Here is a 20374-nt window from a genome sequence, read left to right on the forward strand (position 1 = left end):
TCTGTACATGGTACTACATGTACAAGCTGTACAAGTGGAAGAGGCAAAATGTGGGAGTTCTCAGCTTTGAAAGCTAACTGCTAAATTAAGGAAAAAGAGAAAGAGCGAGAGACGGAGAAGAAAACCTAAATACCTGATCTGCTAAAATTTAAACTGAAAATATATTCCTTAGAAAAAATGGATATGCCAGAATTCAAGCAGGTAACAATATGCTACTTTTTATCCTGGTCTATTTTAGAAAAATCTGCTCCTCGGTAAATGAATAAAATGTTTATATTTCAAGTATATTTTTAATAGATAACATTTCAAGTCCATACAACATTTGTTTTAATAGAATTTGATATTTTAAAAATAAGAAAAGAACATTTTTCACTTTACAGAAAGATTCACAACCAGGTTTCATTATGTACTAAGACCCTTTGGGAATTCTAATATGATTACACTTATCGAAAGTTAATGCAGGGCTTCCCTGGTGGCGCAGTGGTTGAGAGTCCGCCTGCCGATGCAGGGGACACGGGTTCGTGCCCTGGTCCGGGAAGATCCCACATGCCGCGGAGCGGCTGCGCCCGTGAGCCATGGCCGCTGAGCCTGCGCGTCCGGAGGCTGTGCTCCGCAACGGGAGAGGCCACAACAGTGAGAGGCCCGCGTACCACACAAAAAAACCAAAAACACCCACAACTCTTTTTCCTACTGCCAACCAAAGAAATACCAAAGGACAGACATTTACTTAATTAGGTAATGTGATGCCATCAGCCAATCCAGTGAACTGGACATTTCGAACTTCAAAATAAAGGACCTGAAACATCTTACAGCCAATAATATTTACCTGTTGGAACTTTAGATAAAAGTATAGGCAGTGATCCTTCTTTTTTAAAAAAATTGAACTTTTCTGTTCACTGTGGAATATAAAGAGCATTAGGGCAGTTATGCAGCCTAGATGGAATAAATATAGATCTACTAGCCAACCAATAGGAGGGAAAGAGGTCAACTTATATTAATTAATCTCAGACCTTAGATCTGCCCATGTTTCCACAGCTACAAACTGTGGAGAGAGACAGAAGTCCAAGTCTATCCTAGTCTGAAGCTGAGCTCTCTCAACACAGCCACACTTCCTCCCCATTTTCTTCTAGCAGTTTTCATCTGAATCATGAACATAAGTAAATGTGCTTTACGGCTAAATCCTGGTGGGATTGTTGTTGTGTTGTCTTTTTGTTGTGTTTTGTTTTTGTTTTATCGGAGTATAATTGCTTTACAATGTTGTGTTAGTTCCTGCTATACAATGAGGTGAATCAGCTGTATGTATACCTATATCCCCTCCCTCTTGGACCTCCCTCCCACCCCCCATCCAACCCATCTAGGTCATCACAGAGCACCAAGTTGAGCTTCTTGTGCTTTATAGCATGTTCCCACTAGCTATCTATTTTACGCATGATAGTATATATATGTCAATCCTAATCTCCCAATTCGTCCCACCCTCCCCTTCCCCCCCACCCCGTGTCCACATGTCCGTCCTCTACGTCTACATCTCTATTCCTGCCCTGCAAATAGGTTCATCTGTACCATTTTTCTAGATTCCACATATATGCATTAACATACATTTGTTTTTCTCTTTCTGGCTTACTTCACTGTCTATGACACACTCTAGGTCCATCCACATCTCTACAAATGACCCAATTTCATTCCTTTTTATGGCTGAGTAATATTGCATTGAATATATGTACCACATCTTCTTTATCCATTCAGCAGTCGATGGAATTTAGGTCGTTTCCATGTCCTGGCTATTGTAAATAGTGCTGCAATGAACATTGGGGTTTGTTGTTTTGTTTTGAGGGAGGTGCTAATGTAATTAGCTTCCACCATGCTCATTTCTGTTTCTCCTGATCATGAAATATGCTATATTTTTTATTAAAATACAAAGAAAGGGGGAAAGGAAAGACCATCAGAGAAGCTGAAAGAAATTTAAGCAAACATGAAGAAAGAAGTGAAGGATAAAGGGAAGCTTGGTGTAGAAGAGATAAGCCATGAATGAGGGGAAAAGAAGAGGAGATAAAATGGAAAGATCTAGAAGATGAAAGTACAAGAAGAGTTAGGGACTTCCTCCCAGTGGTGGCAGACTGGGTGATTTGGACCAACTCTCTTGCTGGAGGAAACTAAAATATCTTGGCAAAATATAAAAATCATGATCTTTAAAGTATCAAAAAGCTAAAAAGAGAGTGTGGAATTACCAAGCCAAAATCTACAAGAAAACAGAAATCCAAAGGTATGAGTCTGGCATTTTGCTGAAAGCATGTTGTCCAATCTAAGAGAGGCAGTAGTTTTGGCGTCTTCACAGGGACAAAATGTGCAGTAAGTACTTCTGATAGGGAAATTTATAAAGCTTCATTGAGAGACAGTAGGGGAGACCTAAATAAATGGAGACGTATATCATGTTCACGGATTGAAAGACACAATATTGTATCAATGCCCCAAGACACAAATAAACCTATGTAACAGAATAGAGACTAGACATGGGCTCATTCATAAATGACATTTGGTATACTATAGATGTGGCACTCATGGGAGTGGGAAAATGATGGCTGACACAATTTCATATCCATATGAGGAAAATGAAGCTTGACTTCCAACCTCATACTCCATCATTACCTACACGCTACACACACACATTAGAAAATTTCTTGCATTTGTACATTTGGACGCATGACATAAGAATGTTCATAGAAATACTGTGTGTAAGAGTACAACTTTAAAAAATCAAAACAACACAAGTCCATAAAGAGTAGAATGAAGAAATAAAATGTGGAATGTTTAGCCAGTGAAATACTATAGTGCCATGAAAATGAATGTTACAACATGCATTAATCTTAAACATAATGTTAAAAAATTTGGTTACGGAAAAACAAAAATATGATTCTGCTTATACAAGATAAAAAATGTGCAAAACTAAAAATATACTGTTCAAAGATGTAAACATATATCATAAAACTATAGAAAAGTAAGGAACTGATAAATGCAAAATTCAGAAGAGTGGATACCTCTGGAGAAGAAGGATGGGGTGCGGAAAGGCACTGACAATAATAGCATGTTGTTCTTTTTCTTAAATCAGGTGGTAGGTGCTAGATAGTCCTTGTATTCTGATTACTCTTTCGTATGCATTCACAAGTTAATAGAAATATAACAAATATACACATTGGCCCAATACCAAAGGGCCAAGTTTGAACTCAATATTCAGATGAGACCAAAACCAAAACTGGGATCACCATCACAGAATGAACTTCTTGAGACAAGAATACATCTGAAAATTTTTCCACAAAATAAATTCAATCATCCCTTCAATTTATTGCTTAAAACATTACTTCTCAAATGTTTGACGCTGGCATTATAGTGCAGAAACAATCATTTCCTAGCTCTGTTGACTTCCAGATTGCTCCTATGTGTGGTCAACGTACCACACGCTGACAATATCAAATAGGTTAGCAAAAGGGGAAGATATTTTTTACCGACTCGAGTCAGAATAGGCCACTGCCGGTAGTAATGTTGCCCTCCCACTCTAGGAGCAACTGGATTCAAGTCATCTTGTCTCCTCTGCCCCTTCTGGACTTAAAGCTTTGGGCAATAGTAATTATGCAATCTCCTTGAAGCCACCTCACAAACAGAATCTCTGTGCATTGCTTGAAGAAGATGCTTTCTGAACATTGTCAGAAGCAAAGGAATTTTTTTGCTCTCACTTATAGTTTTTTATTTTTAATATTATGCATGAACGTACTACTTTAATTTGCCCTTAAACCTTGGATCTAAAAATGTGGCAAGAGAGCACCATAACTGACTTTCAAGATAACAAAATAGTCTCTGAAATTCTATTCACAACCTTAGCTTTCACTGGATGCACAGCAATTTCAGCATCTTCCCTGGAGAAGCCTACGAAACGAATCCTTATAGCAGGTATCATGCAGAAATACCTGCGCTCTCAAGCTCATCCGTTAGGTTACTTCTTCAGCAGCGTGCAGTTCATCGGCAAATGAACTGTTTTATCTTCAAGAAACCCATTGATTCTAAGTCCTGCTTGTTGGTATTGTTATGTGTTCAGGTAGACTTTTAAACATGTAGTATTTCTTCCATTCTATTTGAATATTTTGTATGAGTATTTGGCAAGGTAATTCCAAACCCTCTTGGATGTCATGGTGTCTGTCTGCTGAGGAAGGATAGTAAGTGGCCCACTACCTTACCGCCAGTAATCTTATGATGGTACCTCGTACTGTAATTCCTTTCTGAACACACAAGTTAAGGATGTGAACATAGCATCTTATCTTCTAAGTCTAAAATCATTCATACCCTTCATGGTGTTTTTTGCAATGTCAATGACAATACAGGACGTTGCATTGAATTTCCTTTCTAAGAATATTTCTTCTATCAGATTTGCTGTGTTGTCGACTGAGATCCAGGCATCTCTCAACAAGCTAGTGAGCTAGAAGGGGTCAGTTCGGAAATTCCAGAAATGACACTGGAGTGGGCATTTGGTGATTTATCTTCTAAAGCCAAACACCAAAGCCACAGCTTAAATGGCATATTTTGAGCCAAATCATGAGACCAAAGCTAAACTTTAGAACCTTAATAATTTTTAATACAATAATTACAAAACTAAAGAGATAAAGTTTAAAACCAAAGGGATTCATGTATCCCTTCAACAATTTTTTATTGAGGAATTGCTGCATGCCAGACATTGTGTCAGGTGCTGAGACTAAGGTAATGAACCAAACAGATCAAAGTCCCTCACCTCATGGAGCTTATGTGTTAGTTTAGAGTGGGTAACGGACAAAAATTAACAACAATATACAAACAAGTGTCATGTGTTGATAAATGTCATGTGGAAAATTAAGCAAAGAAAAAGAATCACAAGTAGGTGGAGGAGGGGAGGAAGGGAGTGCTATTTCTTTTTTTTTTCTTTCTTTTTTTTTTTTTTTTGCGGATGCGGGCCTCTCAGTGTTGTGGCCTTTCCCGTCGCGGAGCACAGGCTCCGGATGCACAGGCTCAGCGGCCATGGCTCACGGGCCCAGCCGCTCCGCGGCATGTGGGATCTTCCCGGACCGGGGCACGAACCCGCACCCCCTGCATCGGCAGGCGGACTGTCAACCACTGCTCCACCAGGGAAGCCCTGCATAAGTGTTTTTAAATAACTCAAGGGAAATCAAATGATTTTATATTGACGAAGAGTACAACTCAAATAAGGGATATTATTTCCATGAACTTTCTTTACATAAAGCAAAAACATTTAGTACGGCAAGAATAAAGTCACATAAATTTAATAACAGTAGAAGGATTTCATTTACCATTCTGATTTTCAACAGACCAACTGGGCAAAATAATGATAAATATGATGTAAATTCTGTCATTAGTAAGACTGATTTAAGTGCTGGTAACTAACCCTCAATTCTATAGACAAAACAACTTACTTTTCAACACCCATGAAAAAAACACAAAAATTTGTCACATACTATACTACAAAGAAAGTTTTTATAAATTTCAAAGAGCAGAAATCGTCAACTTCTTTGTTCACAATGCAAAAAAAAAATTGGTAAGGTTTTGAAACTGACAGAAACAAAATTTAACCACTTAGAAATTAATTAAAGGCCATTCTCCTAAGTAATTCTTGGGTCAAAGAAGAAAATCAACTCTTACATAATGTTTAATACTAAGTAATAATAATAACACTACATCCTAAAATGTATGAACACAACCCTAGCTGTTATCTGAAGGAAATTTATATCACTAAATGTTTGTACAGAGGAAAGTGGCTCACAATAAAGTACTGAACTCAAGAAGCAAAGAAAAAACAAAATCAATGTAAAAAAAATCAACCTAAGAAAGAAAGAAAGTCGTAAAAGTAGAAATTAACAAATTAGTAAAATAGTGGAATTGATCAAGAGCAATTTCTTTGGAAATACAAATAACGTAGAAAACAAAACAATATTTTCAGGTGCTACATGTGAAGATGTTTCCAGGGCTCCACGTTTTAAATTCCTTAAAAAATGAGAAAAAATTCATGGAAGAGTTCTGAAAATACTATGCTATTTCTAAACATCAGGTTTCAATGGAAAAAATAATCCTAGCCCCTGCTAAGTCAACACTATTATTCACCCCACCCAGTCATAAGGTAGATGAAGTCTATTATTAACTGCTACATTGGGCAATTGGGATTGACATGTACACACTGATGTGTATAAAACTGATGGCTAATGAGGACCTGCTGTATAAAAAAATAAATAAAATTCAAAAATATTTAAAAAAATAAAAAGAGCTTTGAGTGTGAACCTCCATCCGGTCTCAAACCCACTATTGACTTGGAAGTGGACAGAAGTACTAAGTTGTTCAATTTAACCTGCCCATACAAGTCACCGCTTGTATCCCTGTGGAGTGCTGAAGGACATCGTGGTCAGATTCCATTTGTTTCCAAGTATTTTCATCTGTGAAAACTTAGTCCAGTCCAAATGCAAGCGTCAATTTCATATATAATTCAGGTTTTCCCTTTCCCCAAAGCACACCGTGCTTGTGGCTCCAGGGACTTGAAACAGAGAAGGGACACGGTCTCTTCTTTACACTCTTCCTGTTTAACTTTTGAAAGCTTCTAGCTTTTCCAGTGCAGAGGAAAGAAAGAGCACCTGTCTCAGACTGTCTGGTTCCCCGACTGGGAAAGGCCACTTTTCTTTCTTGTTCATTGTCACAATCCCTCTGACCCACTGTGCCCTCAGAAAGCAAACATCCAAATGTTGACTAAGGCCTCTCTGCCCAGCCTGGTTCCCTGCTGTGGGAGAGCAAGTTCCCTCGCAACCTTTCACTCACCCTTCTCCTTGGTTCCATCACCAGCAATCCACCTACAGCTTCTGTTGCCAGAGTTTCAGAAGGTCCAGCTGGCAAACTCTTGGGAGAGCGAAGCCCAGCGAATGGCTCAAGCACCCTCGGCAAGGTCCAGATGACCCATGGGTACCTCATTAGTCACCCGTGCCAACCGCTGTGAGCGCAGCCCTCTCCGATCACCCCACCCAGCACCTGGCCCTGCCATTGCTTTCCAATTCGCTTATCTTCCGCTCAGGTAGGGACACGTGTAGAGTGTCAGTTCCACTGCCCAAGCAGATGTCCAAACAGGGAAGGAGGAGCTAGCCTCCTCCATTCATGGGCACCTCCTAATCTTTAAAAATGAATCTCGGGCTTCCCTGGTGGCGCACGTGGCTGAGAGTCCGCCTGCCAATGCAGGGGAGGCAGGTTCGTGCCCCGGTCCGGGAAGATCCCACATGCCGCGGAGCGGCTGGGCCCGTGAGCCATGGCCGCTGAGCCTGCGCCTCCGGAGCCTGTGCTCCGCAACAGGTGAGGTCACAGCAGTGAGAGGCCCGCGTACTGCAAAAAAAAGAAAAAGAGTCTCTTCTCACTGTCCCCACCCTGAGCTTCCGGAAGATGGTAAACCTCTCATCACAAATACATCACAAATATACCAGTTCTGCCGTATCTTAGAACATCCTGCTCAGAGATGGCCCTTGTTATAATGTTCGCTGATTTGTGCTTTGGCCAAAATTCTAAACCAAGGTGAAAAGTCCCATTCAGCATCCTATTACAAACACATAATGATTTCTCCATGAGTCCTACATCATCTCCCTAAACAGTGAGTTCACTCTTTGATTCTATCCCCTAGTTCAAGGCTCAGTGGACCCTGAGCAATGAAATGGACCTGGCTTGTCTCCTGTCAACCTTCACAGTCCCTGTACCCCTTGCCTCTGCCTGGTGGTGTCCCTGAGAGAGGAGAGAGGGAAGCACCACGAACTCTTGCTGAAACAGGCTCTTTAATCATAAATGGTCCCATCTTCCGGTCCTATCCATGGTTACCACCTTTGGAGCAGTGGCTATAAGGTAACCAGCCACACTGTTGAGCCAGAAATGCCAGGTTCCATCCAATAAGGTATCTAAACCTCCTGGGGTTTGAAGTCAAGGATAAATTAATGACTATTTAGTCACTGGGAAGAAAACCAGACCCTGGCAGGTAGTCTGACCACACCAAACCCAACTCTCCAGTTCCCTAAGGGGCCTCACATTTCCCAGAAGTTTTCTTACCAGTAAAGTCCTTTCACACCTTATCCCATCACCTCAATCCTTCTACCTGCAAATTGCCCCCAGGAAAAAGAGCACCTCATGGGATGCTGTGTAGGGCCACAGAGAATGCAGACCATTCAAAAGCAATTCTCACAGCAGGATGATGACTGCCTCTTACAAAAGGAAGAAATGACCCCCAAGCTGGGTTAAACCAAAGCCCCAGAGAACCTGCTGCTGAGATGATCAGCTGCTGGGGAAGGCAGCTTGGCATTATCCAAAGTGATCTTGCTTCAAGAATTTGAAAAGCCTTACTTGTAACTGAGTCACCTGCAAGGCAAAGGCTCCACTCTGGTTCACTATTATTTAATTCCTTTCACAGCTCTCCCCCTAACCTCACAAGAGAAAATCCTGTGTGATTACTGAGCAAATGCTGATATAGGATTTAGTTACTGAGTGAATGCTGATATAAGATTTAGTACGATGTAAGGAAAAGGATGAGTTGTTTGACTACTATTATCTATTCCTCTCAGGACATAAGGGTACAGCAAACTGGCAGTTAAAGGTCTCTGGTAAGTGAGTGAGCATACTCTTCTTTTGCTTTTTTATAAGATATCTCGGCAGATAAGGTAACAACGTAAGAGAAGTTGGAGAAAAGTTTAACTGAGTCTATGGGAGCTGATATTCATCGTGTGACGTATAACGTTAATGTTTGCGGCTCCATGCTGCAATGTGCAACACTAGAGTATCTCTAACTTTGCTTTCCAAATGTTCAACTTGGTTGAATGGTGGCCCCCCAAAAGATATGTCCACATCCTAATACCCAGACTCTGTGAATGTGACATTATTTGGAAAAGGGGTGTTTGCAGATGTAACTAAGTTAAGGATATTTAGATGAGATCCCCCTGGATTATCCAGGGAGGCACTGAATCTAATGACAAGTATGTTTATAAGAGAAGAGATGATACAGACACACAAAGACAAAGAGCAGAAGCCCATGTGAAGACGGAGGCAGAGATTGTAGTGATGCAGCCACAAGCCAAGGAGTACCTACAGCCATCAGAAGCTGGAATAGGCAAGGAAGGATTCTAGAGCCTTTGGAGGGAGCACGACCTTGATTTCAGAGCTCTGACCTCCGGAACTGTGATAACATGGTTTCCGCTGTTTCAAGCCACCAAGTTTATAGCAATTTGTTACATTAGCCCAAGGAAACTGACACCCATCATGACATCAACATTATATTCAACCTATTATTGATCAATACATAGTAGAGAATGACAATGGAGGATTGGATTAATAGGGTGGGTGGGCTGAGTACATACACAGGTCTGCCCCAAATCCCTAGAAATGACAGAAAAACTTTTGTGTTTATTTTATCTACCATAGAGGTACTCTCAGGGAGCCATAAATTACTTTTATATATTGCCTATATATAAAAGTAAAATGAGATTGGATTTCAAATAAAAACCAAAGCCCCAAGAGGAGTGATGTCACCCAAATGACAACACCAACATACAAGACCTTAGCTTCTGTCCCCTAACGAAAACCAACAAATAGACAGCTATCCACAAACGAAAACAGCTCTGGGAGAACCCGGGAGTCCACTTAAAAACCTTCAGCAGAACAGTGGAACAAAAAACCTGAGAATAACCACATAAGGAAAAGAACGAAGACTGCTTCATTTTGCCTTCAACATCCATCCCATCGCTTAGTGCCAGGAGGGAACTTCCCAGCTAGAAAGAGGAAACGAAGAGCAGGGCAAGCGACTAGATTCCCCAGCCTCTGGGACAGGCACAAAGGTCCTGCTTTAGTTTCACTCCACCCAGATGGGCAACGCCGAAAGGTACAGAGATGGCTAAGAACACGGAAGAAAAGTGAGGGCTGCCAAGAGCAGTCCCAGAGCTGGAGTGACTGTGGTTCTCAGCGACCTGCAGACAAACCCAGCAGATTTCATCAATGAAGAGACTAACGGCCAGCACAGCCAACACGGACCCCCTGCAGACTTCATCAGCCTTTGCCCCACAAGTATTCGTGTTCGCTGATGCCCCCAGCCCTGCAACCCCACTGGAGCCTGGGATTCGCATTTCCCAGGCCTCTGTGTCTCCATGAGTACAAGACACCAGCCCAGACCCCTGCAGTTGAGCCCCATCGCCACGCACACGCTCAGGGCTAGGTACTCCATCTGTCCCTGAAGCCGCCTCCCCGCACCTCCAGGAGACCGCAGCCACAGGAAAGCACACCGACAGCCAAGATTCCACAGCTGCCCGTGAGCCTGTAGTTGGCCACGGCCCTTGCTGCCTGCCTTGGCCCCCATCACAACAGGTGCCTCTGCATCCGGCCCCTGCCACTGCACAGACACCCACAGCCAAGGATGAGCGTCCCACCTGCTCCGGCCATCACTGCTGCCTGCCCTGGTCCCTGTGTTCATGGCAGCATTGTACAGAATAGCCAAGACATGGAAACAACCTAAGTGTCAACGAATGGATGAACAGATAAAGAAGATGTGATACATATATATAATGGAATATTATTTGGCCATGAGAAAGAAGGAAATCCTGCCGTTTGCAACCACATGGACGAAACTTGGGAGCATTATGCTAAATGAAATAAGTCAGAGAGAGACATATTGTTATGCTGTCACTTACATGTGGAATCTAAAAAAGCCAGACTCATAGAAACAGAGAGTAGAGTGGTAGTTACCAGGGGCTGGGGGTGGGGGAAATGGGGAGATGTTGGTCAAAGGGTGCAAACTTCCAGCTACAGTATTAACAAGTTCTGGGGACTTAATGTATAGCATTATAATTACAGCTAACAATACTGTATTATATTTGAAATTTGCTAACAGAGTAGATCTTAAGTGTTCTCATCATAAAAAAGAAATTGTAATTATATGACAGGATGGAGGTGTTAGGTAATGCTATGGTGGTAATCATTTTCCAACGGATAAATGGATCAAATCAACACGTTGTATACTTTAAATTTACACAATATTTTATGTCAATTATATCTCAATAAAGCTGGGGGGGAAATTAATTAATTTCAAAAAAATGACCCAAACCTGTACATCAGAGAACTTCTGCAAAAGACAGCAGCTACTCTGGGGACACTCAGTTCTGCAGTGGTGGATAAGGAGAGCCTACAGGAGCCTGAAGATGAATTCTTGAGGTGATTTGTTGAGGTTCCACCAAAGGTCCATTCGGGAGGTCAGTCATTCTCTCCGTGGGCAGGTGGTGAACTAGTGAGGTCGTTAGTCCCCAGGTAGCAGCAGCGAATGTGGGCTCTTGGCAAGGACCCAGGTTGGATGGTGATGTCTCCACCCCCAAAAGACCAGAATATTCTGAGTGCAGGGAATCCTCCCCTGAAATCACTGGAGGCAGTCAATCCATGATAAACAGATGCAACATTCAGAGGCATGATAACAGGAACTCCCACATTCATAAATTAGCACACCAATTATAAGAGGAGGGGTCATGTAACCAGGAATCACTAATAATATAAGAAACGCAAATACCGTGAAAGAAGCATCACTGCATAAATTGAGAAACTTATACACAAATGTGACTGATTTGCTAGTTGCCTGACCAATATCCATTCTCCCCTTTTCCTTACTACCAGAATCTTTATTGATTGATTGAACGATTTCACAGAACTCTATCTCTGGATGGAACTCTATCTCTACTTATGGATGTAAGTTCATGTCCTCCTCACTTTCCCACATTCTTGGTAGCTGAAATAAAGAAGTGATGGCTGGATCTTGAGCAGCCATGTTGGATCACATTTTTAAAACCACACATTTTGGATGGAAGAACAAAAAGATTAAAAGAACCTAGGTTCCGGCACCATGTGGTGGAATGTCACCTCTGGACCACCTACCTCCAGATTTCATTAATACACAAGATAGGTAAGTTTTTTCTTTAAGTCACTAAAATTTGGGAATTTTGTCATGATTTTTTTATTCTAATATAGACACCAAACCTTCCTTTGTATTCTATCTTTTCTATTCTGGCCTGAAATGCATACCCAATGCTGTGAAGTGCAAGAGCCACCTTACATCCATGAGAATGAAGTCCACATACTCAGAATTGTAGGCTAAAAAGATGGAAGGAGCCTAATCCCCAGATGACATTTACGGACTTTTTAATTCATGAGAAAAATACACCTATTACTTGTTCAAGTTACAGTTTATTGTGGTTTCTGTTACTTAAAACTGAATACCATCCTATCTAATACATCTCAAAGGAAAAGAACTTTGAAAAAAATTGTTTGTTGTATCCATGAAATAAGAACAGGCTGTTATGAAAATGAACTGTAATCAGTCTTGAAAATGTAAATGGCCACATAACGAACTGAATGGACATTGCTGTAGAACAAATTAATGAGCTCTGAGAGCAGATTGAGGCATTCTGTAACACAGTGAAACAGCCAAAGAAATGGAGCGTATCCACACAGTTGTATTATTTTTCTAGGGTATAGTAATAAAGTACCACAGTCTGGGTGGCTTAAACAACAAACACTTATTCTCAGTGCTGGAAGCTAGAAGTCCAAGATCAAGGTATCGACAAGATGACTCCTTCTGAGAGCTATGAGGAAGAATCTGTTCTACGCCTCTCTTCTAGCTTCTGTTGGCTTACTGGCAACCTTTGGTATTCCTTGGCTTATAGATGAATCACCCCAATCTAAGTAGCCTCAGGCCACTTCCGTCTTCTGTAACCCCATCGCAGGATTGTTATGAGGATAAAGTGAGCCAATAACTGTAGAGCACTTAGAAAGGTGCCTGGCACATAGTAAGTGAATCTTAGCTCTTGCTCCAAACCTGATACCAACTACCTTTACTTAACACACTATTCTACAGGTAGACAATTTAGCCTGAGCTCAGTAGGGTGGTTCGTCTGATATTGGCCAGACTTGCTCTTGCAGCTGCAAACAGCTGCAGTCAAATTTAGGTAATTTTGCTTCTGCAGGTTGCCTGATCCAGGATGGTCCCATTGATATATCCGGTGACTTACTCATGGCCATGGGTCATGTGGCATTTAGTAAGCCTCTTATTCCCCACCAGGCTAGCTTAGCTTTCCACATGGTGGTTAGAGGTTTCCAAAGAGACTGAAGTCTTCTTAATGTCTAGGCTTGGAGTTGGAACAGCATCATGTCCAGTGTATTTTATTGGAACAAATCACAAGACCAGTTCATATTCAAAGAGTGGAGACATAGACTTCACTTCCTGATGAGAGAATCGGGAGTCACTTTGCAAAACAGCATGCATCCAGGGAAGAAGAAGAATTGCAGTCATTTATATAAACAATCTACAACATTAAGTTAATATATCTTAACTTAAATCTAACTATCAAAGAAATATTTAAGTACTTATTAAATGCCAACACTATACGAAATAGCTTTGCTTTTTTCTTTCCTTCTGAAATTCAAAACTTTATTTGAAAAGAAGCCTTTTAGAAAGAAATTAATTCTTTTGTTCTTAGTAATTGTGTGTTTGTGGGAGAATGTCTGAACACATGTAATAACAAACCATCAAATTCAGCTCATTGATCCTCAGTCTTTTCCATCTATGGCAACATGCTGAACTTATTCTTGAATTTTAATTCCTCTCTAAATAAAACTAAAAAATAAAATTCTAGTTTCGTTTTAAATGCGTAAAGTGAAAGGAAATTTTATCTCCTGATTTTTTCAACTTGTCGCGAACATCTTCACAATGTACTAAACCCAACTTTGCAATATACCAGTCACATCACCTTCAAAAGTAAAAGAGTAACTTGACTTTTTTTCCCTCTACTTGATAGTAGAAACAATAAATAATAATGAAAATTGGAAAAGAATCTAGCAGTGTTCTGGCTCCCAGTCTCTCTTTCTCCAAATGTATAAATCATTATTCAAATGATTAATACATTCATATCAAGCTTACCAGAATAAATCATTTATAATTCCACCCTTGACTATCTAGATTCATTAGTGCTTTTAAGCAAATTAATGTCTACACATTCCAGGGCCTAACAAAGTGTTATAGTCTTCCCTATTACTTTACATATTGACTTGCCAATGTTTTTTCTAGTAATAGGATTTGTTTTCTCTCCTCCACTCCCAAATTTGGCATGGTATATGTCCACCCTCCTTCTAAGGCCTGGTTCCATATTATGTGGGATAGTAGAAGAGGATCTTTTGAAATACAACTGGAAAAAAGAAGAAACATATTGACTTGTAGCAGAAGAAGAAGAAGAGGAAAAGACGACATGATAACAAACACTTTTAAGTCACTTAAGACATGCCAGACACTCTTCTAAGTAATTTACACACATTAATTTATTAATCCTCACAAAATCCTACATTATGGTTGTATTTATTTTCCTCATTTTATAGAAAAGAAAACTAAGGAACAGAGGTTAAAGCCTTGCCCCAGGTCACACAGCTAATTGGCAGAGCTGGGATTTGGACCCAGGCAATCTCGTTCCAGAGCTCATCAATTTAATCATCACATGATCTCCATAAAAACACCCAGGAAAAAACCCAAAATTATGAAAGATCCCAAGATAGCATAGATACTTGATCCTGAGGCTAGACCAATGAGTGACATTTCCATTCATTCTTTTTTATTCCAGTGTCATCCTGGGGAAAGTCAAATGCAGCTGAATGACTGACACTCAGGGCCAAAAATAGAGTAGGGATTGAGGTTTAGAGCTGTGGTCATGGGAGGAGGTCTTTGGGGAGACAAGGTGGATCAAGGTGAAGAGAAGGAACCCATAAGGGAGATGCTTGCTCCTGCACTAGATTGGAGGAGGTGGCAGCATTAGGGACCACACAGTATCTAGTGAAGGAGCACCACACCCATTCAGGATGGTGGAATGAGCTGAATGAAGTAAATGAACCACTCACACTCTCCCACCCCAAGGAGGGACTTAACTTGGATGGATGACCACTGACTTCAGCCTGCAGTAAAGATCTGCAGTAAAGACCACTGACTTCAGCCTGCAGTAAAGATCACCTGGATCTGCTAAAATAGAACTTTACCCCAGTAGTGTTCTCTACCACCCCACCCTTCCAAGACTAAGAGCATAAGGAGAGTTATCATACCTTGATAAACTGCAAAACGTACCCAGGCCTCTCTCCCCTTTACTGTTTGTATTGACATGCAAACAGTCGTTCCCTCCAAAAGAAATGCATATGCTAATTTATTTGATGGATGACAAAATAGTTCTAAAATAAAGTACCAACTCTCTATAAATGGTCAGCAGTAAAGGGTCTTAGACTTTTCCAATTATTAATAGTAATGTCATATACAACGATGACATTATGTTCTGAGAAGCAAACCAGTTATAAACACAATTAAGAGAATCCAAAGAAGGATGAGAGAAAGCAGGATTACATTTCCAGGCAAAACAGCACAGATCCCTACAGCCCTGGAGCAAACCTAGGACCTACGGCAGAGAACTGCTCTCAGTTTGAAATACACCTCTTGACATTCTACTGGCTAGAGGCTGAGCATCCACATGGGACAAAACAACCTGAGCTGCCCATGACAAGCTGGGCAATGTCTGATTCATTGAGTCACAGTGTCTGTGTCACTTGGAGACCAGGCTTAGGCGGGTCCAGAAGGTGTAACTCACGTGAACAGGAGACCCAGATTCCTACTACTGTTGAATTGATGCCTCTCCCTCTCCACATGCACGGCTTCTTGAGAAGCTCTCTGTGAGCAAACATCAGAGGAAGAAAAGACTTAGTTCACAGGGGAGTCAGCATGATATGACGGCGTTAGTTGGAAATGTTCTGCTGCCACATTACAGCTTCACTTGGGGACGCCTCAGAAAACACTGGTAAGGGCAAATCCTCCAGTGGGCAGATTTCCAAGAACTATAGTGGGTTGGAGAGTTGGCCTGAGGTATGGATGTAAACAGGGACTTGGACATTAACAAATGGTTTGGCTAAATTTGATCCTAATTCTGCTATGTACTGTGTGATCTTGAGTGATTCACTGAACCTCTCTGAGCCTCGTTTCCCCATCTGAATCAACAAAGGATCAGCATGACGGGCTTTCAGGGAAGACTGATTGGGGTGCCTCTGAAACCTTGGGCAATTGATGTAACATCTCTAAGCCTCAGTTTCCTCATGTGTAAAATGAAGTTAGTAATGCAACTGGCATCTCAGGTGTGTTTGAAGGCTTAAATGATATCATCACTCATGCAAACCACTTGTAAAGTCTCTTAGCTATTATTTTCATCTCTGAAAAGCGGCAAAAAACTCCCTGCCTGAAATGGTGGTTATGAAGATTCACTGCCTTCTCCAGGCAGCTGTTGGAGCTGATCGGGTGAGGGGCAGGCACCTGAGCTGTGGTAACACATGGCATAACTGTAAAATAATTTTTTTTCTGGGAAAAAAACGTATCATGTTATAATTTATGTCTAGTCATTCTTCCCTTCCCTACTGATTAGACGCCTGGACCCCTTTACATTTTCTTCCCAGGAACAGTGAGTTGATGCTGTGTCAACACAGACTTCAACCCGTGTCTCCTCCGACGCCCAACAAAGTTGAGCGTTTCCTGCTTTTCCCAATTCCACCCCGCACTTTCATTAGCCCTGGCTGCCCCTGCAGAAGGCAGATACGGCAAGCAACAAAATAATATTGATAATATTTCACTTCTTTATTAGTCTTAATTTGAAATAAATACTCCAAAGGCCCAAATGTGAGGAAGATGAGTTCTTGCCCAAGACTTGGGAGGACAGATTCATACCAAGTGCCCTTGTTTTGCTTGACATATGATTTAAAGCAGCCCCCCTCTGTGAAATAATTTAGAGTATAAAGAAAAGGTGTTAGCCTGGCAAAGGATTCTTATTACCCTAGCGATCTGAAAAGCAAGCATTCATCTATCCCTCCAACAAATAATGATATGAGGTGGGAACAGACAAGACCCAGATTTTGCAACAGATCCAGGTTCTTCGGTAACGCAATTAGAGCAGCTACACTTCCTTTGCACTTGACTCATAGTTCTGTTACCAATTACCCACGGCCTCAGAGTAGCTAACAACAGCAAATGCCACGGGACCACTGGGATCCAATGCCATGATGATTCATCAAATATACAGCTTAATGGTTGTTGAATCAAGCACTAGGGTCCACATTGACCCTGTCCAGTTCTCATTACCACATTGACCTTGCCCTGAAATCCCCCAAAGATATTTATCTCCCAAGAGGTCCCTCTTTGGAGATTGATAATTACCATGAAACACTGTAATTCATACAATGTATGGTTCATTCCAGACATCCAACTAATACTGATTCTACTCTTTGCCTGGATTAAAGGCTGCCTGTTACCAAGAGACTTTGCAGCAATCTCTCCAGTTAATTACTGTTTTCAGGCGCTTGTCTGGAAGACAACAAAAACAGAAGTTGCTATGTAATTGCCGTTGTTTACCACCAATTGCAAGGTGCCATCATTATGTCATCCTTGTCACTGTGATCACCGTCATCATCATCACCATCATCATTATCGATAGTTATTAAATGTCCACTTAAATGTACTCTATTTCACTATGTGTTCTAATGTGTCCTACAGCAGAGTTTGCCAAAGAAGGATAATCACGAAAATAGCACACTAGAGTCTTAATGCTGTTCCGGTACTTAAAAAAAAAAAAAAAAATCAGTTTTGGAACCTAAAATTATAGAAGCATAAACACCAGCAAATTATCTCTTTATTTGGTCATCTATATTTTTTGGTGTCAGACACATTTAGGCTCTCTAAATATCTGCTAAGAAATGAAAGCATGAATGAAATTAATAAACAAGTATGCAAAAGTCTGTAGCAAAAATATCCAATGAGATGTGAGGCTCCAGATGAAAAAAGGGAGATTAAAAATTAGCTGATGCCTCTTGAGTAGTGGGTGTTCAGGCGCATAGCATCCTCTTCCATTCAACATTGTGTCCAGGGAAAATTGAGTCACATTTTTCCCTTTAAAGGAAAAAGAAATCACAAAAAAGTGCATGCTCAGAGGCTCTCTTGAGCATCATACGATCTGGCATTGTAGTATTTAAACTTTTTCTGTTTGGACACAACTGATGCTCACATAGGCAAAACACTCTCATGGATGTATCCAAGGTGGAATGTAATCCCCACCACTTTCTCTCCTCTTCACCAAATGATGGATTGTAAATAAGGGATATAAGCATGACTGTAGGGATAACCTTGAAAAAATAAAAAAGTAAGTCTTTCAAAAATTCTTGGTGCTTGAACTCTTACTAGTAATGAATTATTTGGAAATACATCACAAATGATTGTAACATCATTGGATCTCTCAGTACAGCAGCTAAAAGACCTGGGTTCTAGGTCCTGCTCATACACTGATTAGCCCTATGATCTAAAGCAAGTCATTTCCCTTCATTGAATCTCAGTTTCTTTATTGTAACATGAGAAGGTTGGACAAGGGTCCCACTTCAGTTCTAATTACCCTACCTGAGGTCCAGTTTAGAGCCCTCCTTGGATTCTGACGTTAGGAGCTAAGTGTGGCCATCCCAGGAAAATCTAAACAGGACTTGGAGCTTATCAAGGGGTTTTATATCTCTGAAAACAATTTATTCTCCCATCCCTTCTTTTAGTAACTTCTCCTACATCATATAGAAAAGAGTAAATTGGCAACTTTTCTCAAGCACAAGAGATCTCATAGTATGCCTGGGTACTATAAGCTAGCTCTTTGGGAAATTTATTTATTGTTTGCCCAACCTTCCTCCCATTGGGGATCCATCTTCTCCCCTTCTATAATAATCTTGCTCAGTCTTTGTGGTTCAAGTGCAAGTCACTGCACCCTGGAATAGACACATGACATAAGCCTTACACTTGAAGTGCTCTTGATTCTCACAACAGTTTTGTGAGGTGGACAGGATAGGTGTAACTCTGCTTCCCGTTGTAAATGTAAGAAAACAAATTTGATTGGGTTTCTCCTACACTGTTTGTGGGAATGTAAATTGGTGCAGCCACTATGGAGGTTCCTTTAAAAACTAAAAATAGAGTTACCATATGATCCAGCAATCCTACTCCTGGGCATGTATCTGGGGAAAACTGTAACCCAAAAAGCTGTATGCACCCCAATGTTCATTACAGCACTATTTACAGTAGCCAAGACATGGAAACAACCTAAATATCCATCAATAGATGAATGGATACACCAGTCAGAATGGTCATCATCAAAAAATCTAGAAACAATAAATGCTGGAGAGGGTGTGGAGAAAAGGGAACACTCTTGCACTGCTGGTGGGAATGTGAATTGATACAGCCACTACGGAGAACAGTATGGAGGTTCCTTTAAAAACTACAAATAGAACTACCATACGACCCAGCAATCCCACTACTGGGCATATACCCTGAGAAAACCATAATTCAAAGTGAGTCATGTACCAAAATGTTCATTGCAGCTCTATTTACAATAGCCAGGAGGTGGAAGCAACCTAAGTGTCCATCATCAGATGAACGGATAAAGAAGATGTGGCACATATATACAATGGGATATTACTCAGTCATAAAAAGAAACGAAATTGAGTTATTTGTAGTGAGGTGGATGGACCTAGAGTCTGTCATACAGGGTGAAGTACGTCAGAAAGAGAAAAACAAATACCGTATGCTAACACATATATATGGAATCTAAGAAAAAAAAAAAACGGTCATGAAGAACCTAGGGGTAAGATGGGAATAAAGACACAGACCTACTAGAGAATGGACTGGAGGATATGGGGAGGGGGAAGGGTAAGCTGTGACAAAGTGAGAGAGTGGCATGGACATATATACACTACCAAACGTAAGGTAGATAGCTAGTGGGAAGCAGCCGCATAGCACAGGGAGATCAGCTTGGTGCTTTGTGACCACCTAGAGGGGTGGGATAGGGAAGATGGGAGGGAGGGAGATGCAAGAGGGAAGAGATATGGAAACATGTGTATATGTATATGTATAACTGATTCACGTTGTTATAAAGCAGAAACTAACACACCATTGTAAAGCAATTATACTCCAATAAAGATGTTTAAAAAAAAAAAAGAAGAATGGTGTAGAAGTTGGGCAGTAATAAAAAAAATAGATGAATGGATAAAGAAGATGTGGTATACATACACAACGGAGTATAATTTAGCCATAAAAAATGAAATAATGCCATTTGCAGCAACCTGGATGGACATAGAGATTAACGTCTAAGTGAAGTAAGACAGACAGAGAAAGACAAATATGATATGATATTGCTTATATGTAGAGTCTAAAAAAAAAAGATATAAATGAACTTATTTTCAAAACAGAAATAGACTCACAGACATAGAAAACAAACTTATG

This window comes from Aethalodelphis obliquidens, unplaced genomic scaffold, assembly GCF_003676395.1.
Source record: "Aethalodelphis obliquidens isolate GAN/ISIS:26980383/991018 unplaced genomic scaffold, ASM367639v1 scaffold59, whole genome shotgun sequence".
NCBI classification, from domain to species: Eukaryota; Metazoa; Chordata; class Mammalia; order Artiodactyla; family Delphinidae; genus Aethalodelphis; species Aethalodelphis obliquidens.